Genomic DNA, 6,435 nt, shown 5'->3' on the forward strand with positions numbered 1-6,435 from the left:
ATAACAGAGATATAGTATTTCAGAATGTTTAAAAAAAAACAATATTTTTGTCCGTGAAAAATGATAAATTATCTCATGTGTCGGTGATTAAATCACCCTTCAATAATGATTGATTATGTTATATAACGTCAATAAGATTTGCGCTTTATCTCATGTTTTGTTAGTTTAGTAAAGGAATATTGCAGTCGTCATAAATTGAAAATAGGTAGATGATCAGAAAAGTTAGTTAAAACATAATCATTCAATGTTGGTGAGTGGATTCTCGATGGGTCATCAATATCATAGCGGTGCAAAAATGTACTTGCTCAATATTCGCATAGTTAATTCTTATAAATATTTCATATATTCCAAAGTTCAATATTAGAATCGTTCATCAATTATACATCTTTTTTTTTTTTCTCAAGTGATTGGGACAAATTTAACGGGCCTGTAAGCTAGAGGACAATTTATTCAGCAAATATATATGCGTAGTGCAAACATCCAGCTTGATGAACGATGCTAACCACACAGTTCAACAGCTACTGTAAACAAGAAGGGATTAAGGGTAAGAGTGACTTCTCACGTGCTTGGGTTCAGAATGTGTGTGAGTTGGTCTATATAGCGGTGTGCATGAAGGCCTTATATGATCGAGATCACATTGACTACACACAGTACCCTGTATCAAGAATTATAGTAGTTCATCGACAAGTGCCATGAACATGGCACACACACCGGATGGTTGCAAATTTTGACAAGATGTGTAGTACAGTTTTGCTTCGATCCTATGCTATCAAAATCCACGTGAGATTACCTAGTACAGAATCTCTTCCACTGCTGTGGCACATTCGGTCCTACACCAGGATATTTGATCTGTCATTCCGAGGAGGTATTACAAGGCAGTTTCAAGAATGGAATATAAAAACGATATTTTATTCCCTTTGATCCCATGTTCGATACCGCTAATCAAAAACATTATGAAACATGTGCCAAACTGGAGCACCGCACAGATAAAAAGACAATAACACTTTGACTCATGTGTCATGGCGTAATGAACAGCCACTTTCTAAGATATGTCTTTGTGATGGAAATAAGTTTTCACCGTTCCTTCGTAAGATATATGAGTTGTATATTACTGGTACAGACACGGGAATGCGCGAAGAAATGCGCAAAAATTGTTTAAATAGAACAATTAATATCAGACATGATAATTATGGTGTTGGAACGCGTTTTGGCGGTGATGGCCAACCATACACGGCTAGTGGTCTGATCGTGCGAATGGGAAGGTATTTAACCACTTCGGCTAAGAGGTTTTCGAGCTTGTCTAAGCGCGAATTAACGTTCTGGGAGCTTGAAGCACGATCCTCAGAAGGTTCTTTAGAGGCCGTATAGCGTATTTTCTTCGGAATTTTCTTCATCTTCTTCCTGAATCTGGAGACGCGACCCACGTGTTGTACGTATATACGGATCGTGCTGGTCTTTCGAGCTCATCTTATCAAAGTATAGCTTGAAACTTGATCCAAACAGTCCCCAGAATGGTAGTTGACCATATAAAAAAAAAAAAAAAAAGATGCAAGGAAAGTACAAATCCGCCAAATGAAAACAATCCAGAAAAGGGAAACCGCGTAGCTCAAAAGAGTTACACTCTTAAAATATTGGGTAAATTTGGTTGGGTAATTGTTGGTTGGTTAAAAAAAAAGCAAACAAACAAACAAACAAACAAAAACATAATTCTGGGCAATTATCGCCCAATTGAGCTTTTAGGTGATTAAACCAACACTGGGCAATTGTTTTTACTTAAATATTGGGCAAATATTTACCAACAAAATTGGTAATGTAGAGCTGGGTACTTTTTGCCCCGCTGTTGTACAAGTGACGCATTCCCTTTGCGTGTTGGGTAATTTTTGGGGGGCAACTGATACTTGGGTAGAAATTCGCCTTATATAATTTAGCAACATTATTTTGCATATTAAGCCTGGGTATTTCTTACCAGTACTTGGGTAATTTTGTTACGTTTCATTCTAAGTTGGTAAATTTTCATGGGCCAGTAAAAAGAGTCTGTGCGTGTACGCGTGTATGTGTGTATGTATGTGACGGTGTGTGTGTGTGTGGTATAGGCCTACGTATGGAAGGATGGCCGAACCTTACGATTTTGTAGGGGGTACCAAAAATTACTATAGGGTGTTCTCCGTTTTAGGAATGGGGGGAGGGGGGAGGACAACACACACACACAGACACGGTATTGTCTCTCTCTCTCTATATATATATATATATATATATATATATAAGCAAGAGCTACATTGTGGACGTATTTTGACATAATTTCCTTACGTTTCCCTTTATGCCGTCAACACCGGAGGGGTTAACAAAATCAACATTTTGGGAGTATCTGTCCGTGGGAGCGAACTACAGGATACTCCTACAATATTGCTAGTTTGTGTTTTTAGTGTGTTTGTGTGTGTGTGTATGTGTGTGTGTGTGTGTGTGTACATGCATGTGTGTGTCGGTTTAAATAATAATAATAGTAGGCATTTTTAGAGCGCCTTTCCCACTGGATACAAAGCGCTATGAGATGTCATCCCTGGTCGCCATAGGAGATAAAATATATACAAATTACCAGGCAGCGACAGTACAAGTCCAGTGCACATATAGGGACATCAAAATAAGTAAGTCTTCATGTTTTGTTTGAAATGATCAAGTGTTGGTGATGATTTGAAAAGAGGAGGGAGCTTATTCCACAGCCTAGGAGCAGAAGAAGAGAAAGCTGCATCGCCAGCTAGTTTTTTTCGTTTGTGTTTGAGTGAAGGTAACGGATGATGAAAGACGAGTGCGCCTAGAGTGAGAGTGTCGTACCAGATACTCCCCAATGTACACTGGAGCTCTATTGTTGACTACTTTGTAGACCAGTAGGAATAGCTTGAAGGATATTCTTGCTTTGACTGGCAGCCGTGGGTGGAGTTGACGTATGAGAGGAGTGGCATGAGAACGTGAACGAACATGGTACACCAGTCTAGAGGCAGCATTCTGAACTCTCTGTAAGCGATCCACATCAGCCTGACTGATTCCGCCAAGAAGAGCAATACAGTAGTCGAGTCGCGATAAGAATGCACCGACTGCTGTGTGACAAGTAGAAGCATCAATAAATGTTCTGATCCTCCACAGATTTCTGATGTAGTAGTTAGCTAACTTACAGATCTGTGAAACATGCGTGCTCATCTTTGCATCAGAGGAAAAGATAACTCCAAGTTTGTGTGCAAATAGTTAGATGACACAATTTGAAACCCATTTACCTGACTGGACTTGCTTACCACTTCATTCCACATTAAAACCCAGTAACTAAAACATTGAAATTTTCATACCAGCTGATACCAGTTGGTTTCTATTGGTTTCTACTGTTTGTTTGTTTGTTTGTTGTTGTTTTTTTTTTTGCTTATGAATATTCCTAAGCTATTCAAATTCTCTTTGTGAAAAAGATAAAATATTGTTCAATTTAATGGTTTTTTTTAATGATTTCGATAAACTCTGAAACGTCTGAAATGTATAAGAAATTTATTGAATATTATTGCCGTGATATTCCCAATTTCAACTTGTACCTTTGATGAGGCATTTTCATATTTTTATAATAAAAGTGTAATCAACATGTTAACCAATGTCTTAAAGCCTTACAACTAAATGGCCCTATATATATGAATGAAATATCCCTAGTACTAACTAGGTCTAGGATGTAGGCTAAGCCTAGATGTACTTGTAGGTATAGGCTTTACGACTAACTGTAGGATTATGATAGGCTAGATATGAACAATGTCGTGACATACACATGTTCTGGTAAACACCCATACATCAAATAATTCAACACAAAATTTTTGATGAACTAAAATTCAACTTACTAAACAGTTGGACAAATGGAAGTTGGGCAATATCTAATTGGGTAAATTTGGTTGGGCAAATGATTACCCGACTCAAAATATAACCAACAGTTGGGAAATTGCAAAGTTGGGTAAAGTCTGATTGGTAAACAGCTGATGGGCAATTCAATTTGCCCACCCACATAGCAAACTCATAACCCAACATCAGTTGGGCAGATTTTAACCAATAGTTGCGTGGACAGTATTTTGCCCAGTGTTGGTTAAAAGTTGGGCATTTTTTTTTTTGCCCGACTATTTTAAGAGTGTACTCATACCCCTTTCAGTAACCCTCTTGGCTCGGACCAGGACTGCAAAGTCTAAAAGTTTTGAGTTTATGAATGGGTCGGGCCAAAGTGACCCGCGTCAGGAGCGGGCCAGGAGCGGGCTATATTAGCGCTGCTGCAGCTAGCACCAGGCGCGGACCAGGCGCGGATCAGGCGCGGGCCTGGCGCTGATCGAAGAGTTTATGAACGATAGCAGCGCCAGGCGCGGGCCAAAATTCCTTACACGGCCTAAGGTCACAGATTCCGCTGCTTAGCATAAGCGCGCTTCACGCACATCAAATATCGCGCGAAAATGCACTTCCGCTCTGTCCATGACGTGTTCAGTTACCATGACAGTTATCCCTTACGTTACCGAGTTTATGAATGTATCATCGTTAAAGTAGCGCGGCTCTGCTAAATAGTTACTGAAAGCAATTTTTACTGCTTGGCGCGGGCTAATTTAGCTCGGACAAGGAGCGGGCCAAAATGTATGAGTTACTGAAAGCGGTATCAGACCTGATGGTTGGAACGAACGCGAACGCATTGCTTGATCACGCGTGCGGACTCTCCTATTATTACTCATTATGCAATGTACATCGTAGTCTCTTTCGAGACTTTCGAAATAAGATAAAACATTCTTAGCCCAAATTTTATCAAAAGGTGTCAAGAATTAAAGAATTAAAACATCTTTGTCTTTCTCCTGAAATGTGAAATTAGATGACATATGTCAGTGATACATCTAGATTGCAGTCCCACATTATTCCGTCTTTCAGTAATGATTTGAAAGCACAAAGCCTCCATTCACACACACACACACACACACACACACACACATAATAATAAAGAGGTAATTCAGAATAAAGCAATACACTTATATGATCATGACTACATTTTCACAGGTAGCCAAGTATCATCAAATTAGATGCACGACCACATTGAAAATAAGGTCATTTTCTTTGTCAAGATGAACTCGATTTTAATCCAATTTCGTTTTTCCTCTGAATATCTGCCCCTGCTTTACTTTTGACCATAGCGCGGTACGAGGATAATTCGAACCGAAACCAAATATAACACTCCGTATTGATGTAATGCAGTTAGAATTTCGGGGAAATATAAAACTGTATGACAGCTCGGTGTAAACTGCATTTGTTCTCATGTACATGATTACCGATGTTTGTCTCAGGATATGCATACAATGAAATAAGAAACAGCATTCAGGCAGTAGAGAAGAAAGATATAACAGAGAAAAAAAAAAATACATATTCCCTGTCAGAAAAACGTAATTTGATGATCGTGAAGATATAGTAAATGGCATAGAAAATGATAAAGTTCTTACTAGGCATAAGCTTTGAATTTCTGCTCCGTAAGTGCTTTACTGTCACAAAACTTCATCAATGTAACATAACTTGCAAAATTACAAAATTGCAAAATTCTAGCGCCCGGTTAACTTTCACTAAAAGGTTTGATTCCATATCATCAATTCTTCCTTCTTTACATTGGCTGCCAGTTGGAAAAAAAAAAGATTATTTTTTAAGATTCTGTTATTAATACATCATTCAGTTGACTCTCTTTCCCCTGCATACCTGCGAGACTCTATTCCCTAGTACAACCCGACACGAGGTCTACGTTCGTCATCAGATACACTGTTACTTCAAACGACAAAATAAAAACATGGAAACATTAAGCTTTCTCAGTTATAGGACCAAAACTCTGGAATCAATTACCTATTCAGTTGCGCCAACTGTCATCTACAGAAACATTCAAATCCAAATTGCAAACGTATTTGTTCCTCTCACATTGAGGATTGCATAACTGCAATCCATAACGTTGTGTTTCTTATCTGGTATGTGTTTGCTTGTTGTTTCTTCTTTTCTTCCCTCTAATCATTTTTTTTTTTGTACACGTAATTATTATTATGTATATAATTTTTTTTCGCATATATGCACCAAAAGGTTGACCAGTGTGCTATACAAGTATCCACTGTAATTATTTTTTTTATGTAACTATAATTATCATTCTCATTACTGCACACCGACATTTTCTCTACAGATAGTTTTGCAAATGAGCAACAGAACTTCAACATTATAAAGGGAGAAATGATATAACCAAAAGTATTTACCCAGTTACATCGTATGGTGGCTAGCAAAAATTGCACAATGTAGCCAATAATTATATTATTTCGTTCCTATTGTTTATTCAAAACATTATAAGATTATGTACTCGAAATGTACCTAGTACTCGAAATAAGTAAATCTTTTACTTGTTCATAACGAGTATATAAAATTGTTAAG

Source organism: Diadema setosum, chromosome 19, assembly GCF_964275005.1.
Source record: "Diadema setosum chromosome 19, eeDiaSeto1, whole genome shotgun sequence".
NCBI lineage: Eukaryota > Metazoa > Echinodermata > Echinoidea > Diadematoida > Diadematidae > Diadema > Diadema setosum.